Source organism: Dermacentor silvarum, chromosome 1 (assembly GCF_013339745.2).
Source record: "Dermacentor silvarum isolate Dsil-2018 chromosome 1, BIME_Dsil_1.4, whole genome shotgun sequence".
Taxonomy (NCBI): Eukaryota; Metazoa; Arthropoda; class Arachnida; order Ixodida; family Ixodidae; genus Dermacentor; species Dermacentor silvarum.
Genome location: NC_051154.1, coordinates 247,400,548 through 247,421,916, shown reverse-complemented (window position 1 = coordinate 247,421,916; position 21,369 = coordinate 247,400,548). Strand labels below are relative to the sequence as shown.

Sequence of the window (21,369 nt, the reverse complement as noted above, 5' to 3'; positions counted from 1 at the left end):
TTCTATTCCTTTCTTAGCATCTAGTTTAGGGCCGCTAACATATGTGGAGAACCATTCGAACCAATGAGGAAGCAGTGAAAAGGAAAATTATTGAAATAGAGTACATTATCTCGGCCCACAGTTTTTTTCTTCCACGAAACCTTTCTCCCAAAGCAGTACAACGTGGCGCAGCGTTGTTTCGTGGGCTATAGCTGTCTCAAGTAAAACCGAACTTGTGTACTTGTGCATGGGAACTGTGTATGATTTCTTATATATTGTTTAAGTTTAGCAAAAATATGTGGTGAGTCCAAATGACGACCAGGAAATGCACAATTATTAAATCCTAAATAGTTCGAAACGAATTGAAAGCCGAGGGAGAGTGAGAGGGGTGCAAGAGAGGGAAAATGATAAATGATAGGCAGGCAGGTTATTCATGACTGAGCCCGGCTGGCTACTCTGCACACTGGAAAAAGGGAAAAGGGAGGAAAAGAGTAGAAGGGAAAGCGAATAGTGGATGTACAATTGAGCCGCCGACGTAATAAAAATTATCAGCGCTGTGTCATAGATGGTCGCTCAGTCCTGTTGTCTTCAGAAAACGCAGCAATGCTTTTGTGGCATTCTGCAGCTGCATATTTGATTTCATTTTTATTGTTTCCGGCCCATTATCGGTCAGGGAAATTCACTGCTAATGGCAAAAAAAACTGCCTGACAAACGCCCTACCACCCATGCATTATTAAGCAGTAACGTGAACATTATATGAGAAATTATGCAGTAGATAGCAGATGCATTGTAAGGAAGAAACTTGGCGCAGGAAATAAGCGACAAATAATAATACACACACACACGACACAACACATGCACATGCCAGAAGAGGAATAGATAGGCCATCATGTCGCAGTAATCCGCCACTGCTACTTGTGCCTAAAAATGCAGATTGATTTTTCTCTATTTCAACGTGTATGTATGTAGTAAGCTTCAGATTATATAACTGATCAACGTTTTGCATTTCATTTTTTGAGAAGAACTCTGCTGTGGTATCGAGCATCGGAGGTTTTCTCTGGGGCGGACAGTTTGTTTTTGAAGGACTGTTAGCCAATGTAAGTATGTTTTACTAAAGTTGCTCCAGATTGATAAGCAGTAGTCTAGATGAGAATGGATGAATGAATAATACAACTTATGTTTTAACCAAGTCGGTACCAGATGCCGGATTTTAGAATACATGCAGTTAGATCTGGAAATGCTAGAATGTATTTTATTTATGTGAGGAGTCCAAATCACATTTTACTCGAATTTAAATATTTAATTTTAAATACAGACACCCGTTAACTTGTAAGTTAACAAAGAAGCTGCAGAACAAGTTAAGGACAGCACAAAGAGCATTAGAACACAAAAATGTTAGGCTTAACGTTGAGAGACAGGAAGAGAGCGGTGTGGATCAGAGAGCAAACGGGGATAAGCGATATTCTAATTGACATTAAGAGAAAAAAATACAGCTGGGTACGCCATGTAATGTGTAGGGTAGATAACGGATGGAGTTGCAGAATGGGTGCCAATAGAAGGGAAGCGCAGTCGAGGACAGTAGAAAACTAGGTGGGGTGATGAAATTACAAAATTTGTAGGTAGAAATTGGAATCAACTAGCGCAAAACAGGGGTAACTGGAGATTGCAGGGAGAGGCCTTCGTCCTACAGTGTACATAAAATAGGCTGATGATGATGATGACCCATTGAATTGCTGGAGCACCAAAGGAAATAGAAATATCAGTGACATCAGGTTTGTTGATAGGGCGTAAAATAATAAACACGGTTTTAGAAACATTTTACTTAAGTTATTCAGAGATAACGAAATTAGCAATTCACGTAACCAATCATTTGCCACTGTTTCTAATTCACCTAAATTACGACCAAAAAGAATAAACTGGTGTCTGCGGCGTGGAGAACCATTTTGGGTATTATTTACACTATCATTTATATAAACAATTAAAAATAGGGGACCCAGTATGGAGCATTGGGGTACGCTTCCATCAACTCTGAGAAAACACCGTTATGGTACACAAACTGAAATGTACCTGAAAACAATTATGCATAAGATTTAAAGTAACACCTCTAATCCCATATAGAGAAATCTTTTGAAACAGTATGTGATGCTTAATACAATCAAAAGCTTTCCTCTAGAAAAAAAACGAGAAAAAACCTCCAACCATGCATAAGTTATTTTAAAAATGATTAAGTATTATTTATTTAATGTTCAGTAGTTCCTCTTCTGTTCATTTATTCTTAACCATCCTGATGTTCGACAAGGAGCTGCTTATGACTTGAGAAATTTTGTAGTGCAGATATTCGTCTGTAATTCGCAGAGAGGCTGCAGTTTTTTTATTTATTTTTTGCCAAAAAAATATCAGTGAGCCCGGAAGCCTTCAAGTCTTTTGGTTCAAACAGGAGATATTCATACATGCAGTCTCTGAAATCATCAGTCGTAGAGGTAACAGTGCACGTGTCGTATGCGAGGAAACCTGAACATCTACGAAAATGATTCCCACTTAGTCATACCAGCGAACCCCACGAATTCCTTGTCATCTTAGTTCACTTCACAGAACAATGTTATAGAGACCGCCCATGCCCGACTATTATCCGTAAACCGGTCATCAAGTTTGAGAAGGGCTTTCTTTCGCCTCTAAGCAGCTTTCGTAGAAACACGCGTAGGCTGGGCATGAAACAATCGCAGAGGCGGGGAACGTCTAGGACTTCTTGTTTCTTTCGTCTTTGACGGCAATTAGACGCCGCAGACAATGCATCGTTTTACATAGCGGCAAGTGCAACTTCTTAGCAGGGAGTAGCGGAGCGACTAAGTAGTCGCCCTGTCTTTATCTCTATGCGTTGCCCCTCTGTGCGTTGTATTCGTGGGAGAACGTAAAAAAAGAAAAAAAAAAGGTCCACAAGAAAGACAATGGAGCGCTGGGGCTGCCCACTACTCCAAGCATCAGTGACGTACGCTTGCAACATGCACTCTTCTGGGACCGTATACTGACTTCCCCGAGCGGGTGTGCGTACATCTGAATACTGCATATGTATACGTGCTGGCGGCAACACGCTCGTAGATCAGAATTTCCTGAAACGGCCGTGCACGTCGACTTCGTGTCCCTGTGCCATGGGCCATGTTTCACCGTCGTTTCACCCTATACTGAATCCGGATTTTTCAAATGGCATACCAGAAAGTTCACTATAAGAGTGGAGGCGTTTTAGGAGTGGATTCTTAGGTGTGTTCGTATTGCAGTGCTAAATGTAAGAGCGCGAAACACACATACACAGCGACGGAGCTCAACACCACAGTGCTGTGATGTTCAAGCTCCATCTTTGTATCTGAGTGTCTCGAGCTCTTACATTTAGCGAGACATTTCAGCTCACTGATGCCAGAGTGCGCAGACATGTCTGTATCCATGGTTCATTACCACTTTTCCGCATTGAACCGAGTTTTCAGTCGGTCCTTTCGAAGGTAGTTTTCAGAGAAAATCTCCTTTTTGCAGCGTTAGATTTGTTGTGAGCCGTTGGGTAATAATATGTGCGCATTTATGTGTGCGTGGGAACTTGCTGTGGACTCTTTTTCTCGCCACCTTCTCATTTTGTATTTTTTTTCTTCCTTCCCCAGTGTAGGGTTACTCAATTGGCCTCAGCATGGCCTCCCTGCCTTCCCTTTATTAATTCTCTCTCTCTATCTATTATAATAGGTAGCTCTAAATCAATTTGTCTTACTTAAAAGAAAAAAAAAGACAAGTTAAGTTCGCAGGTGCTCGCTAAACATGGTTAAGACCATTGAAGAGTTTATGAATAAAAGAAAATCGCAAAATTTCAAGAAACAAAGCAAAGTTCGCCACTGCGTAAATCTTAATAAAAAAAACGAACACAGCCGAATTCACAAAGCTTTCTGTTTGGAAGAACTGCCTGCCAGTGGCTGGCTGCTTTCACTCATAATATTAGAGAGCTTTAGTATACCGGTAGCATAAAATGCTTGCGTTAGCGTTAACGTGCTCCACACGCTAAACCTATGCGGGACGCTATGGTGTGCGTCCCTTCAAGACTTTTAGTTTAACGTACGGGAACGCAAACATAAGGAAAACGTTTTAGGGAGCCTACATGCAACGCTGTTGCATGGAGGCTCCCTGAGACGTTCAAAGACACAGCGCCGTCAGGTGCTTCGTGACAAACGTATTCAAGCCAAGACAGTCCATTAGCAACCACTGTCTTGTTGCTATGCGGATGCGTCTCGTCAGGCTTATGAACGCCGGAATCGCTGAACAATCTCAGAAATTGGATGCGCTCTGTGCTCATAACTAGCGTTTCAGGTGAGTTTAGAGGAAGCGAAAGTTCATTTCAGTAGTTTCTGACAATCAACGAGAGTGAGAGCGTAGCCATCACTAGAATTCACGGTGAAGCGGGAGCCAAGGTTGCCGCCATGTACGACAACGCTATTTCTTAGCGTCAGTACTTCGCGTGCGTTAGTGTTGAACGCTAAATACCGAAAATAATGTACGTACGTAAGAGCTCAAGCACCGTTTACGTACAGCGCACGGGCAGTGTGCAGCAGGCAACGCTAATGATAACGCTATACCTCTTTGCGTTTGCTTTTATACGCTATACGAAAACTGCCTATTATTACCCGCTGTGGTGGCGTAGAGGCTTAGGCGTTGCGCTGATAAACTCAAGGGCGTGGGATCAAATCCCGACCGCTGCGGCCGCATTTAGATGAGGGAGAAATGCAAAAAACACTCGTCTACTATCCACTGGTAGCACATTAAAGAACCCTAAGTGGTCGATAAAAAAGAAGAAAAAAATATCCGGAGTGCCCTCCTACGAGGCAGCTCACAATAATATCGTGGTTTTCGGCACATAAGGTCTCACAATATAAATAATTACTGACATTATTACGATAACCAGTACACGGGCACTCGAGGCTGTCATGGTATCGACGGCGCATGCGCGCTCCGCCTTTAGAAAGTTAGAAAGTCTGCGGGGGCGCTAGAGATGCGCAGTGTGTTTGGCTGCAAAAACGACAAAACCGCAGAGGAGCGGGTGCAGCGTTCTGCGGTACACTGCTGGCATGAGGGTTGCGCGCGCATGCACAAGCGTTCCTGCTGAGCATATGCGTGCATGCCTACAGCCATACCGTGGTGCACACATAAAAAATGAGCGAACGTTTCAAGCTACGAGCGCCGTCGATTTTCCTTCAGTCTGATCTCAGACACTTTCCAGGTGCGAACTCCTGCATCGCCACTAGCGGTGTTCCACAATACGCCAGCTATGCGATGCAGCTGGTCCTACCTGGACACCGTTTCTGCTTCGCAGCAGCAGTTGCCTGGCGTGCTGCCTCGCGCCAACATGTCCACCCTGCGTATTGTTCAAGCCCGCCCCAGAGGAGCTACAACTCTAAGATAAACCTTGCTATCACTTTCAATTAGTTGTACTTCGAGAAGAAACTGCCAATTTTCAATTTTCTTATGTTGCTTCACTTTTCTCCTGATTGGCTGGTACATATTCTTCCGAACCGCTGTAGTGTGGGAAGTGTGTTACGAATACGGGTGCACCTATTCTCGGGTTTCTAAGGTCACGTGACAGAACTTTTAAAGCGGAAGAATTTGATTAGCATACTTGGGGACTTGTGCCCTTACCGATCTCCTGTGAATGAAACATTTGCAAGTTTCATTTAGCCAGGATAACAACCACGTAAAATTTTACGTGCCGTTTAATTTCTTTTCTTTGCGTTCTTTCACTGCCAGTCAGGTGCGTCTCAGAAAGCGCGATTTGCTTCTTTGACAAAGGGCTACCAGTCTTGGCAGGCGCTTGAATAAATTAGTACGAAATAATTAGGCGCTATAGTAATTTTATTATTCATGCACTTAAAGCTTAGTACTCAAAAGCTCACATAGGACTTCGGACTACACCAAGAAAAACAAGAGGAATTAAAAAAAGCGGAAACCTTGGATTACACCAGAGTAACATGAACAAATGAAAAAAGAGACCAATTGCATAAAACATTTTTAAGAATCCGGTTGTGGAAGGACTAGAAGGAGTTCAAGCAATACCGTAACACGCTCACGAAAAGGCTGAGATCAGCACGGATAGAGTATCATTCATCATATATGGGTGTTAAAGGTGGCCGATCAGACGTCCTATGGTCAAGGTTAAACATAATCTTGCATTCGATAAAAATATGGTCCGCTTTTAAAACCTGACGTACATTACAAGGAAATACCTGACAAAGCTTTGGTCGATGCTTTTAACACTTGTTTTATTAGCATGATACCGAGTGGTACCTTAAATCACGCAAGCGAGTATAGGAGTGTACGTAATAATTGTTTCGTATACCTGGTCACCTGTAATGACTGAAGAGGTTGTAGCTGTTATCCAAAACCTAAATGCGACATTGATTAAATTCAGATCCGACCAGATTGCTAGAGTATCTGTTCTTTACAAAAAGGTTGACAGAAATGATTTGGGAAACTACAGACCTGTATCTATTGTACCACTATTTTCGAAGGCCCTCAAAAAATTTTAAATATATTAGGTTTTCTAGGCTTCTTGATAAGCGTAGTATCTTAACCCTTTCTCAATTTGGCTTCCTTATAAATAAATCCACTCAATTAACCTTGCTCGTGCAGAAGGAATACATTCTTGAACAGTTAAAAAAATAGTTCGTTCTTGGTGTTTTCGTAGACTTTTCGAAGGCCTTTCTTTTAGTGAACGAACCACGATATCCTATGCAAGAAACACTACTATTATGGCGTTCGCGTACTCGGTCTTTCAATAATAAAATCATACTGGTGCCGACTACAAATAGTGCGGATCAATAACTCCAGCTCTGACTTGAGAGCTTTAATTTGTGTTGTCCCCCAGAAGAGCACAATGGGCCCTCTGTTGTTCAACCTCTATATTAATCACATGGTCAACATTAATACGGGCGCCAAAAAGATGGTGTTTGCTGATGATTGTAGTATGTTTTTTTGAGGTAATGACATGAATGGTTGCTGTAACTACACTATCACGAATACCGAAACTGGTCGGTCTCTAATGGAATGTAGATTATTCAGAATAAAAGAAAATCTGTAATATCTGCACCTCAAACAAATTAATTTCATCCCACGGTAACATTATAATGAACACCAGCAATACTGAAATTGTTGAAAAGCTAAATTGCCTTGGCATTGTTTTTTCCTCCAATATGCCTTGCGATAATCACATCAAATTGCTTAGAAAAAAAAAACTAGCCCAGATAACTCGCACAAATGGTCGTCTCCGGCACTTGCTTTCTAGAAAAGTCAACCGGCTGGTCTATAACTTCTTGTTTTGCTTACACCTTAATTATCATTGTCTTGTGTGGGGGAGACTGCACCCACTCAAGTCTACAACATTATTCACAGACACTACAGGACGATAGCCTTCGCTTTATTAATAATATTCCTTATGCCTCTCCAACGGTGGATTTGTTTCGCAATGCGGAAGTATACTATATATAGTAAGCATATACTATCTCTATAGGTATCGGCTCAGCATAAAATTTAAAACAAGACTAAAAATAACATAAATAATTTGCGCATGGTAGCCCATTTACAACACCGAGTTCCAAGTAACATTACACGACACGGGGAAAGCTGACCCGCCGTGGTGGCTCAGTCAGCTAAGGCGTTGCGCTGCTGAGCACGAGGTCGCGGGATCGAATCCCGGCCGCGGCGGCCGCATTTCGATGGAGGCGAAATGCAAAAACGCCCGTGTGATTGCGTTGTAGTGCTCGTTAAAGAACCCCAGGTGGTCAAAATTAATCCGGAGCCCTTCAGTACGGCGTGCCTCATATTCAGAACTGGTTTTGGCACATAAAACCCCAGAAAGAAGAAGAACGGGGAAAGCTGGGTTGTACCGGCTGTTCGTCTAGGTTTAGGTAAACAGAAACATTGCTACAGATTGTCTTCTCTGTTAAATAGCTACGAGCGTGGCGATTTTGACTTATTCACTTGCACTCAATGAGAACTGCGCATTACATTTTTGTAAATAAGGAAACTCCTCTATTCAGGTGTTTAATTTGTTATTTTAGTTCTGTTCATCAAAACTCTTATGATTGTTAGCCGCGGCTACGTGTCTAATTGCTCTGAGTTAGCGGCATAGTAGGTTGTATAATGATTTCCTTTGCAAATATTTTTCTATAACTGCTTCAACGTGCCTAAAGGTCTGTGAACTTGTCAAGCTTTCTTGGCAACTTTTCTTTTGTTTCGCATACCCCTCTGTCTGTATTTTGCATAGACAGAAAATAAACATTGATTGATTCATATATTTGCAACAAGAATGAAAATGGGGGAAATCTTTCATTGCCGCGCAATATTTGCAACAAGAATGAAAATGGACAAAATATTTCAATGCCATGCAACTTCATCACATTAAGGTTGCTCACAGGAACAAAAAAAAAGAAAAAAAGAAATATTGCTAAGAATAAGAGTCCTTGTCAGCGTCAACCCCAGGTCAGCACAGAAAGGGCCACGCAGGGACATTTACGCAAAGGAATCCAGAAAAAAAAAACAACTAAGATGAAAGCTTCCTTCACGAACAGTAGGTGATTGTGACGACAACGGGCATCAGCCAAAAAGCGTTACGTCTAATTAAAACTCACATTTATTCTATGCTTTCACTCAATCATGTTTGGAATATAATAGCAGAAAGGATAATGACGTCGCCATAATGACTACCAAAAAATTTTTCCCCGTGGAGCTTTGAGCATATTTGGCACTTATGAAGCAACAAAAATCACTTTCAGACTCACGCTTACAACCACTGCACTTTTTCCTGCATGTGTCAGTTACTAAGCGGGATTTCAGCGTTCCGAGACGTTACATAAGCCTGACGCAGAATGATACGTGGTCTACTAGAAAAAAACAAAATAATTTTTCTTTTCAACCTAAAGATACAAATGAAAGGTGTGTGCTTTCAAGGGCGTCTGCCGTGACACGCACATTGACGTAACTCTCGCAAAAAATACCGCGTCTCTGTATGGCATATGAAGAAACTGATCGCAGTGCCACATCAGAGCTCGCGGTCGTGAGGAACAATGAATCGATACATGTTTGCAACAAGCACATCAGAAAGAATGGACCATTATGCAAAAATTATGCTGCGCAGGCGGAAGAAAGGCTTCTTTCCAACAAAAATCTCTCGAACACCGGACTATTAGAACTAAGCATTGTTCCCGTTCGGCACCTTTACCACACCCGAATCCCCTGACACCCCTGTACTCTGCGGAGTTCGGCAGGGGTACAAGCTATTGAATGGGAGTAACACATCGCCTCGCAGTGGCTAGAAACCATCTGTGGGAACTCGCGATATCCCTGGCGGAAGACGGAGCTGTAGCTGCGAATCAAATTTATGGCGACGAGTATTTGTAAAGCCCATCGAGTTCCACGATGCCAGTGTAAGCTCGCGTTCTAGCGAGCGAAGCCTTGTAACTGCGTGGGATATCGACAGTGGTATTGCTGTAGAATGGATGCCGTCATAGGCATAACGGGTGACCTCATCCGGTGACGGCAAATGATATGTCCGGGATTTTATGGTGATGGAGCTCACGGGAATGACTCTTGCCCCTGCTGAGCTTGCAGAGGAAATCGAACCATTCATGCAGACGTGAAGGCCTGTGAAGGCGTCCACTGTGTTTCTCATGCATAATGAAGACGCAGGACCAGAAGGACTCCGTATGCGTGAAGCCTGGCAAGACAGTTTGAATTAATAGAGCGCTATCAAACGTTCCGACGAAGTGGGCCTGCAGTGATATAAGGCTTTCAGTGAAAAAAGCCCTGGTGTTTCACCGGATCATTAATGCTGAAAACATTTTTCATTCCCGTTACATCGGTTTAAGTTTAGCACCCGGTTGTTAAACTAGCTATCGTATAGAAAAATGTGGGGAAAAATGTGTTTTCTTGTTCATCGCGCAGAATTTTTTATTCGAATTATACCATTCGAATTATACCATTTGTTAATATAAATCTGTTTTATAGCACCCGTTTTAGGTAAACCAGGCATGCCCCGGCGCGCTATGTTTGAGCAGGAACCTTCTGCACCCGAATACAGCTGGGCGAATCGAAGGCAAACACAGTATAATGTGGCATACTAAAATGTTCCATACACTTTAGTACAAACTTTTTGACACAGAAACTTGTTCAGAAAAGGTCAGATAGTGGCATCTAGCAGATTACAACAGCCACCATGTCGCAAGCACACAGGCCTCGCGACAACGAACCCTCAGGTGACGTCACACGCAAGAGGCTACCGCACAAACATCTTGAAGGTTAGGAAGTAGTGGTGGTCAGAGTGAATTGCATGTACGTGGCTCCATCTGTCTACTATGGCTGCAGTTAAGAGCTGGAAGCTGGGTTTGCTGCGTCCGCCCTTTCCGCTACACGCCTTCCTCGTTAGGCGACCTCCTCATCGTCAGCTTCGCCCTCCCCACATGGCGTAGAAGAACAGGACTTACCCGACCACCGACACTTGACTCTCGGAAATTCTGGAGCATGTGCCTGCGGGATCTGCATGCAAAGGGGTTCAGCCAGCAAGCGCTTAATTTCTCGCAGCCGAGTACGCAAGATGAGGGGACAGAGTAAAGCGGAGAGTGGATAGCGGATAGCACGGACCAATCGTGGCGAGGGTGTGTTCAGAGTTAGCGCTAAACAAACAATGATCTTGAAAATGAAAAGCGTATTTCCTCTTGAAACTCTTGAAACCTCAAAAACTCTCAAACCACGAAATCTTGAAACCACGAAAAGCGTATTTCCTAGTAGTCAACGCGCAGATAGGCATCGGAGTGGTAGGGGGCGGCGTTAGAGGAGTTTGTCTTGCCGAGGCTAGCTGCCTGAGGTCATGCTACCTCCTAGTTTTCTTTCTTTCCTCTATGTATTAACGCGCAGAATATGAATTTGCCTAAACTTCGTCATTTTGGCTTCAAACAGCTTTGCGACTTTGGAAATTGATAATTTTCAACAAAACGTTCAGTAATAAGTTCAGCAGTTTGCAATGATTATGCATGTGGGCAGAGGCTAATTGCGTTGTTGTGTTTAGACAACTATTAGTGCTTAGCAATTTAGAAATTTAAAGCACAGTAAACAGTGTCTGAAAAGAAATGTCGCAGTTTCGACCGAAAGGTGAAGCATCGATTGCGAAGCAAACAGTAGACAGCTATATTAAGTAAGGATATTAGTTTTATCGGCCGTATAAACTTGCAAAGTTACGCTTACTTGAATGCGGAATTCCAATGATGTTTGACGACAACTGTTTCGATAAGCAAGGATTGAAAATTCTGTAGCCCAAGTTCATGGAAGATAATTGCAGCTGTTACAATTGGGGAATTGCACGCAGAATTCTTAAGAATACTTTTTTATATTCCTGTCTATCTTGCATCTCCAATGATCCGAACAGAATTCCAAGACTAATGCCGAATCTCCACACACTGCAACCCAATTCATTTACCATCACGTTTTTTACAGGCAGGAGCGCAAAACTTTTGATATTAAACAACAGCCAAGAGACTGACCATAGTTTTAAACAAATAAGTGATACTTGATGTTGCCAAGTTCATATCAAAAGATATTCCAAGATATTTAACACAATCCACGTATAGAATAGGTGCACATTTAAAAGAAACACAGTTCGACTTATGTGTGTAGAGATGCATGTTAACTACAGTAGTCTTGAGTGGAGAGTGAAAACAAGCAAGTGGTGTTTTTGGGACATTGACAACAATTTCATAGCCAGTGAACCTAAGCATTACATTGTACACGTCATTTTGCAACCTTTCAGTGGAAATTTTGTAAGAAAGATGTATTGCCTGTAACACAGTGTCGTCCGCATAGTGGAACACCGAACATTTTGAAATTGACAAAGGAAAGTCTTTAACTAAGGTGTTGAACGACAATGGCGATAAATTGACCCCTGAGGAAACCAGCATTCAGCGACAACTTAGAAACTGAAAACGCCCTTATTATCGGTAGCTTGAGCAATCGGTTGCTCAAGTAATTTTTTAGAATGTCGTAAAAAGGCCCACGAAATTCCCAAAAATACAGTTTACTTAACAAGATTTGGTGGTTCGGGTGTCAAAAGATTTCGCTACATCTAAGAAGAGAGCACACGTGAAAAGATTCTGATTGAATGCCGAGAACAGTTCATTTGAAAATTCCTCACGCAGCGCAACAGTACATGCATAAAACAAAGCTAAACTGGTGATCAGTCAGGATAGAAAATTTTTTAAGCAAACAAGACATTGTAGGGAAAACAATTTTGCTAAGACCTGAGCAATAATAGGTTATGCTGAGCAATAATAGGTTATAACAGGCGTTATGCCTGTGATATTTTTGATATTTTATTCACTTTTTTTTCTTTTTCGCTTTTTCAATATTATGCAATGTATAAAGTTCTTTGTAACTATGTATTGTAGAATGTAACTTTTTTCACTTCTTGCTGTTTTTATGCAATGCTTATCTGTTCACTTCTTTTCTTCTTTTTTTATGATATGCTTGCTTTTTGTAATATGCTAATTTCTTCGTCTTGTGCCTATGTTTGATTCCATGTTGCATCGAAATCTTTTAACCGATTGTATTTATTGTAAGATACGCCCCCCTCACCCTAGGCCTCTTCGTAGGCCTGTGAGGTATTTCTAAATAAAAAAAAATTGAAGATAGAAATTGACTGATAGTTTTTGATCTTATCATTCTTTTTTGGCTTGTGTAGTGGTAAAGCAACTGCAGTTTTTAGGCATTCCGGAATTTAGTGCATTCCAAAAATATTCAGCATATGGAAAATAATATCTGACAAAACATTGAAATTCCTTCGGATGATGTGTTATGATATTCCATCATATCCAGGGGGCTTATTCGGACGGAAGCTGAAAAGAATTCTTTCCAGATCACTGCTCGAAATTATTGGAAGAAAAGCTGACTCATATGGATTGCGTTGACGGCGGAGTGTGGATAGAAAGACAGCTCTTAGGGACGTTCTTAAAAAGCGTCTGCTGAAGGCATCAGCCACTGCTGTGGGAGGTTGCTGAAAAAATAGAAAACAGACCATTTACTGGAACTCACCCCTCTGAGATTATTTAACAAAGATCAAGTTTTGTTACATTATTTGAAGATTGCTGGAATTTATGAAAAAAGTAACGGCGTTTGGAACCACGCAGAAGAGCAACAACTCTATTTCTTGCCGACTTGTATTCAAATTGCAGTGCTTGGTTTCTCGTATTTCTTGTGCAGCGTTTCCACTAGATATCTCGATACCAAATCGCAGCAAGAGTTTCCGTGTTTATCCAGCAGTGGGTTCTTATAGGTGTAGCTACAAACCGCGTGACTCGTAATTCAAAAATTTTCAGTTGCGTACGCATCCTTTCTTACACTTTGCCTGACGAATCTTCTTTGGTTAAGGATGTGCAGTCAAACGAAACGATAAGATGATCAAGCTTTGATTGATTAAATATAGTGACAAGGCATTTGCGCTGCCCAGATGTAGTTACGACCGACGGCGTTCAGACGCGTCTGGTAATACAAGACGGCATGCTACAAGTAGTGGTCAGCCAACCTTTGTAGAATAGTACATGACCTAGATGAACAGTTGGGAGCTCTGACCGCTATGGGATCTAAGCAGGACTGCATTAGGCTATTATGAACTAATTCTGCTCTAGTAGGAGCTCCAATTGTACGTTACAGACCCTAATCGGACGACGTAGATAGACAATCATGAACAGATGATTTTTCAGGGCATAAAATGCTGATATTAAAGTCCCCGATGAAACGGAATTGGCCCACTGAACTCCACTGCCGCAAAGTTTCATCAAGCGCTACAAGAAACCTTGAAAGGCTGCATGAGGACGGTCGATAAATCGATAAGATATGCACAGAAAATAACCTCTTACAAACTTTGACCATCATAGATTCAGCATGTACAAAAGAAGAATGAGCAGAAGAAACTTCACAGTTGTTTACAAAGAGAGCATACCTCCACCACGACGCCCGCTCCGTGAAAGAAAATGTTCAGAAAGGCCCTACAAGGTGAATCCATCAAGGCAAGCCTGGGGAACATTGATTTTTGTTGTTATAAAAAACGTCTACAAAGCCAGCTGCAACTATTCCTAGTATTACGCAAACTTCGAATATTAGCGCACACATTCGGTGAGCTTTGATCAGAGTTTGCATCGAAATTCTCTTTTAAATGAACTAAAATCCGGTAGTTCATTGAAAGATTAAGACATGCTGGCAAATAATAATAATAATAATAATATAATAATAATAATAATAATAATATATATAATAATAATAATAATAATAATAATACCCTTTATTGCGAGTTCTTTGGTACATTGTTTTTTTGTGAGGTCTGCCGAAGCCTTCCAAGGGCTTGAGTGGCAGAGACCTGACAGTTATGGCAAAATCATTTTAACAGGTTCACGAGCCTAACTAATGCTCCCAAATAAAAACTAAGCTCTTCACCATTTTTAAGAACACTTACAAATTACCAAGAAAGCGCCAAACAGAGTGAAAAAGGTGCTATATGGCATTGTCAAACAAAACACATCCCACTATAACATGAATAGACACTGTATTAGCCAATGTTCTAAAGAAAAACCGCGAGATAACATTGCTTTAAAGTCTAAACCAATCATAATGTTCACACAGACAAAATAAAGGTTAGCTTTATACGAGAATATATTTTATGTCCCCTTTTTTAAGGCATTCTTTAAGCAGATAAACTTCGTTGCTCCAGTACTGAAGTGGGGAGTTCATTAAACAAATTCGGGATATAATACTTTCATGGCCCTTTACCATAATTAGTTCTTGTCCGAGGAACAACATATCTGGAGGGATTGCGTAGATTCATGTGTGTTTTAGCAGGTACGCGAAAATAAATATTAATAATAATAAATAAAATAATAAAATAAATGATAATAATAATAATAATCAATAATTTATTTACCGTGTCCAGGAACAACCATGAGGTCTAAGTGCTGGCGCACGTATACAGTAAAAAAAATTGCAGGGGAACATCAGGTAAAAAAAAACGATGAATAAAATAACAATCTTGAACAGAAGAGTGTACATGCAACAAGGCGCAAGGTGAACACAAAAGCCAAAGCAGGAGAAGGGCAGTCGCACAATATGGGAGACTAATGACACAACAACTTAAAGCTCGTAAAAGAACAATGCAGCAGGTTATGAAGAATATCCAGATCATGAAAGCAGCGTTTAAAGATTGTATTCTGTGACGGTTGAGTGTTAGTGATGACAGGCAGGGGTGCTATTACGTAAAATGATTCCAAACGGTTTTAATTCCAAACTCCTGACATCAAATTACGTAACCACTGACGCAAGCATCGGGCGGTGACCCGCAGCGTTGTCTGAACAACCCAATCAAACACTCTCCTCGTTTATAGGGGGTCACCTTTGTTCGCTTTCAAAACCAATAACATTGTCTACATTCAGCGTTTTTCTTATCTAATTGGCTGACAAGAGGCGGGAGCACGCTCTAGTGGAAAGGCTTTCGATGTGGCCGAGCCAGCACAGTGGAAAATAGATAACCGCATGAAGAGGGTGGTGCCGGCTTCTCCGATTGGCCCGCTTCGCCTTACTTAGACCTGCGGTGGCTGGTCGAAAATCGCGGCGGCGTGCAACGGAAGGATAAGATTGCCGCTAAAACGGATCCTCAGCAAGGAAGAGTTGGCAGAGCAATGTCGTATGAATGCCGGAAGGGCTCGATAAGGTTTTGCTGCCACGCAAGAAGGTTTATCATGCGCAAATAATACACGCTCACCGGCAGAGGCGAGTAGCGAGGGCCTGACCGATCGGCCGGCAGCCATCTTCTATTCCTTTCGGACGGGGCAGTCTCTGGCTATTGAGAAAAATTTTCAGCTTTTTTTCGCCATAATAATGCAATTTTTTTCGCGTACATGTCAGTATGACGTGGTGAGCTTTCGGGGTTTTGTGAGGTCGCCTAACATACAGGTGAAGTGGGCGTAGCCAGAAAACATTGGAACAAGAGCATAAATCTAATGGTGAAAATGCGCCGAATCAGGAATGTTTTTTTTTCTTTTGTGTGGTTTAATCATGCATAATCAGTGTGTACATGTTATATCAGATGGGGAGCTATCGCGGTTTTCGTGACTTCGCGTGACAGACAGGCGAAGTTGGGAGTGACCCGAAAATGTTTTTACCAATCGTGGAGGCTGATTGCAGAGATTGGAATCAAAACAGTTTGGAATCATTTTACGTTATAGCGCCCAGGAACATTGAAAGGTCTATGTTCTCTGGTGATCTAGCGCGGAATACGAAACATAATACAATTGAGGAGTTCGGGGCAGGTGAGGATACCGTGAAGGAGTTTGAAAAGAAACAGAAGGAAATGAAGGAAATAATGATGATGATGGTGATGAAAATATTAATAATCAATCAATCAATCAATCAGGTTTATTTAACGTGCCCAGGAACAACCCTAAGGTCTGAGTGCTGGCGCCCGCATAAATAATAATAATAATAATAATAAATAATAATAATATAATAATAATAATAATAATATAATAAGAATAATAATAATAAACTAATATAATATAAATGCGTCCTCAATTCTTCCTTTCTTCCTTTCCGTAACGCTGCTTGGGACAGTCCTTCAGACATTCTGCCAGGCAAGCCTCTGTACTTTCATTAAGAACCCCTCTCTCTCTTTCTCCTTGGGGGACCTTTTCAGAATGCGATATGACTGCTTAAGAGAACGCCCCAGTGAGCCGTTTGGTTCTGGCCTCCAACTTTTTGTAGTTTTCTCTTGTTTCTGCTCTCCCCCATTTTTAGTCTAATTGCAACTTCATTATCCACCAATCAGATAACCTCTGTTTAGTTATTTCTACCCGCTTAAAGTCTATTTTGCCTTCACTGTCCCTAAACCCCAATGCTTTGAAAAATCAGCCCCGTTGCCTTGCACTGTAGGGTTAAGCCCTTACAGAAAAGTATGAGGTGTTCAGCCGTTTCCTCTTCTTCTCCACACGCACAGCACAACGTGTCTATACCTTGGTACTTGACTCGGTACATCTTAGTCCGTAATACTCCCGTCCTGGCTTCAAACAACAAAGAGCTTCCCCTAGAATTATCGTAGATATTTTCTTTGGCAATTTCTTGCTTGAAAGTTCGGTATGTGCCCAGTGCTGATTTCGTCTGCATCCCTGTTTTCCACAGACCCTCTCTGTTTCCTTAACCTTTTTCTTAACCGCTGTTTCCTGGTTTGCACCCCTCCTGCAGTCCAAATATTTGATTGACAGTTTTCTGGTCAGCTTCTTCCATTTTGTATCAACATTCATCATGTACAAATAACCTAAAGAAGAATGCCGCCATCTGTCGGCGGAAAGAAGAGGCTCGACACAACGGTTTGGTGAAACCTACGCTAGATGTCGCTGGTGATACGTAGTGTAGCATGAAATAAGGCGGACACGGCAATACAATTGTTGGATTGGAAAGAGGAAACCACGTAAGTGGTGTAACAAGGAAATTAAAACAAGCTATAGAAGAGCGTAAAGAGGCATCTAGGGTTCATCGAGAAGCCAAAAAGTTGGAATTACAAGAAGAAGAGGTGCTCCTTAGATGGAATACATACAGAGAAAAGAAAAGGGTTGCGAGTGAGCTCGTGCAAGAGAAAATTAAATGCGCAAGTGACGTTGGGTGCATAACATTCACAAAGAGACAAAGGCGCCCCAAAAAGATTCTGGAACCATATAAAAGCACTCGGAGCTCGAACTAGAAACTCGCAAACGGCTATAAGGGATGAAGTCGGTACATCTATGAAAGGCGATGATGCGCTGCGGTACATCACAGACGTTATCAGGCATAACTTCGGTACGAGAAAAAGTGTAGTTCAGACAACAGATCCAGCAACAACAGAGAGGCTTGAGAGATCAAAATTCAGCATAGAAAGCTCTATTGGAAAAAGGCAGCAGAAAATGTCCCTAACAACACGGCAGCGGGACCCGATGAAATCCCAATACAGCTTATCAAAAACCTCGGTCCAAAAAGCAAAGGCACTGCTGACTAATGCCATAGAGCAAGTGATTAGAACAAAGATATTTCCGTTGGATGGCGTGAAAGCAAGATGAATCTCATCTACAAAGGCAAAGGAGATAAGGATAAGACGAGCTCGTACAGGCCAGTTACAGTAACGTCGGTGATATATAGAATGGCAATGCAGCCATAAAATTAGAACTGTCGAAGTGGGTGGAGGAAAAACGGTGTATTGGGGGAACTACAGAATGGGGTTCAGGCCAGGCAGACGCTTAAAAGACAATATGTTTGTACTAACTCAGTGCATAGAGATTTCAGTAGCTCAGAAAAAGGACCTTTATGGGTAGCATTTCTAGATATTAAAGGAGCTTATGACAACGTAGACAGGGAATTGTTGTGGGATATTCTTCAATACGAAGGCATAGATGACGATTTCGTGGAGCTGCTGAGGGAGATATATCGAGACAACCAAGTACAAGTGGCATGGGAAGGCCGAAAAGGAAATGAAATGGTGGGAATTCACCAAGGATTGAAGCAAGGATGCCCTCTGTCACCATTGTTGTTCACGCTTTACGTCAAGGGCATAGAAAGACGACTGGAAAACAGCGAATTAGGTTTTGATGTATCCTACATGCGTAATGGACAAATGGTGCAACAGAAGGTCCCTGGATTGATGTACGCAGACGACATTGTGCTACTAGCGGACAATAAAAAAGATTTACAGATACTTGCGAATAGCTGTGGGAACGCAGCGACAAATCTAGGCCTTAAGTTTAGGCACAGCGAAATCAGGGATTATGATCTTTAATGAACACACGAGTAACTTCGTGGTGCAATTAACAGCAAGTAATACCATAGCGAAGCAATATAAGTACCATCTGCGTACACATAAACAAAGGAAAGAATTACTCAAGCAACCACCAAGATATCTGAAAATAAAGGGGAAGCGGAATGCAGCATGAATGAAACACAGAGCACTGTGGGGCCATAATAAGTATGAGGTGGTGCGTGGAATCTGGAAGGAGTAATGGTGCCAGCGCTAACATTCGCAAATGCCATTATATGCTTAAAATCGGATATATTGGCGGGTTTGGAAGTTAACCAAAGATCAGTAGGCCGGTTGGCTTTGGGAGCACACGGTAATACGACAAATGAGGCAGTGCATGGAGACATGGGTTGGGCCTCTTTTGAAGTCAGAGAAGCAGAAAGCAAAATTAGTTTTGAAGAAAGGCTCAGGAACATGGATGAAAATAAATGGGCGGCTAAAGTGCACAATCTCTACATGAAAAGCGTGGACACAGAATGGAGGAAGAGGTCAAGGAAGTTGGCAACCAAGTACAGGAAAATCAAAACTGTAAATAGACAACCAGGGGTCATCAGAAAGAAAGTGAGAGAAATAGAGACCCTGAATTGGGTGCAAAGAATGGAAACGAAAAGAACAATGGAGATTTACAAGAATGAGAAGAAAGAAATTAGAAGGGAAAAATCTGTACGATAACACAAAGGGCAGTGCCTTGCTAGTTGAGGCTCGAGCCGGTTGCCTAAGGACGAAAACATATCGGAACAAATATTCGGAACTAGATGAGACATGTGTATGCTGCAGTAAAGATCCAGAGACCACTCAGCACATCCTAATGGAAATGCGACGGGATCTACCCAGCGAGAACCGTAGGTAACGTGCAACTCCCAGAAGCGCTTGGGTTTAAAGTGGAAGGAAACCTAAACAGATCAGCCGTAGATATCAGCAAGAGACGATTAGGAGTACTGGTGGAAAAAAAGCAGGGAACAGATGGATACAACCTGATCTCTTAAAATCGTAGGCAGCGGTACAAGCTAAATTTTTGAAAAAGGTATACAAAAATGCTAGATAAAGAACATGTGTAGTATACCTGATTAAATCAAGCAGGCTAGGTGACTACTTGTCGCCACCCGTTTCAAAGGGGATGCCAATAAATCATCATCATCATCATCATCATCGTAAGTGTCTCGGTGCGCTCGTCCTCGCCTCCTACGTGTGGAGAGGAAACACTCAGGCACCCACGAGAGGCATGGAAGCTTTATTGGGGGTGAGTGGTTCTTCACAGAACGATCAAAAGAGCGTGCCTCTTTTTTTCGCTTCTTCTTGCGGTACTACATTTGAATACTGAATAGATTGGGATACGAAACCGCTAACTTACCCCCAATTCCCCCGAAACTACCACCATGGGATGATCTGCCAATGATAACCGTAGATCCCATTCCGAAAAATATGCACCCTGAAAAGAATCGAAATAGGCGCTCAAAAATAACAAGTGCAATGCAGAGGACAGAGGATAAAAGCACGTACTACACAGATGCCAGTCATAATGCCGAAATTAGAAAAGCAGCGGTCGTGGGCCATGACTCGACGCTTGTGAAAAATTACTTGGGATTCCCAACGCCTCACGACGCGGAATTGCTGACAGTAATGCTCGCTATAACGGAAATGAGACATACATCTGACACGATCACAATCCGAACAGACAGTCAAAGCGCTTGCAGAGACATTCAAAATGGTGACCTTCCTTACCGCATACGCACAAAGCTTCACATGTACATGCATGCTCACCCCTTCTACGCATACGTATACAATGGGTTCCAGGCCATCAAGGATTGCGAGGAAATGTAAGAGCACACCAGCTGACCCGCGCAGAAAATCCGGGACTTCCTATCCTTTGGCCTGTTGAAGATACTTACAACCCCAGAAAAGAGCAGAAAATGCAGCGGAAAGAAAGGATACATATTTTGAAGTCTCGCAGAAAGCATCAACAATTCTCAACACACCATCCTACACGCATTCGAGAGAGGACGCCTCAATCATACGAAAAGCACAAACACACACATTAGTCACACCACACTATACGCATTATATTAACGGGGATCCAGGCTCCCCCACTTGTAAACAGTGCGGGGCCTATCCATCAAATAAACACATCTTGTGGGAGTGCCCTGCAAACGCCATCTTTAAAAAGACATACTTTCCAAATTACTACACAACCAGTGTCCTGGCAGCTGGGAGGAGTGGACCACTCCCCCACGAAGGTTTGAAAAACTATTATATGGTGGCCGCTTTTGGTGCAACTCGTGAAGAACGTTCTGGGCCAGGAGGCATGAGCCTACCAGGAGGCCCGGACTTGGGCTTTAGTTCCTTCGGGGCTAAAAATGTTATTTCTCTCTCTCTTCTTGCGCGAAAGAAAATACGAGGTGTGTTCGAAAGAAACAGAACTTTTGCTATATCATCTTTATTTCTTTTGAACAACATTTTAAGCGCTGTCTCCTCAAAGCAGTCCCCTCTACTGGGAATACACGGTTTCCATCGTTTCTTTCATTTA

The 21,369-nt window shown here is 42.1% G+C and overlaps 1 protein-coding gene across 6 annotated transcripts in view; it reads right to left on the bottom strand.

Annotated features, from left to right (window-relative positions):
* The window catches only part of LOC119437021 (cytochrome P450 4C1-like), a 212,154-nt gene that overhangs the window by 35,452 nt on the left and 155,333 nt on the right, over positions 1–21,369 (bottom strand). The window lies entirely within an intron of this gene.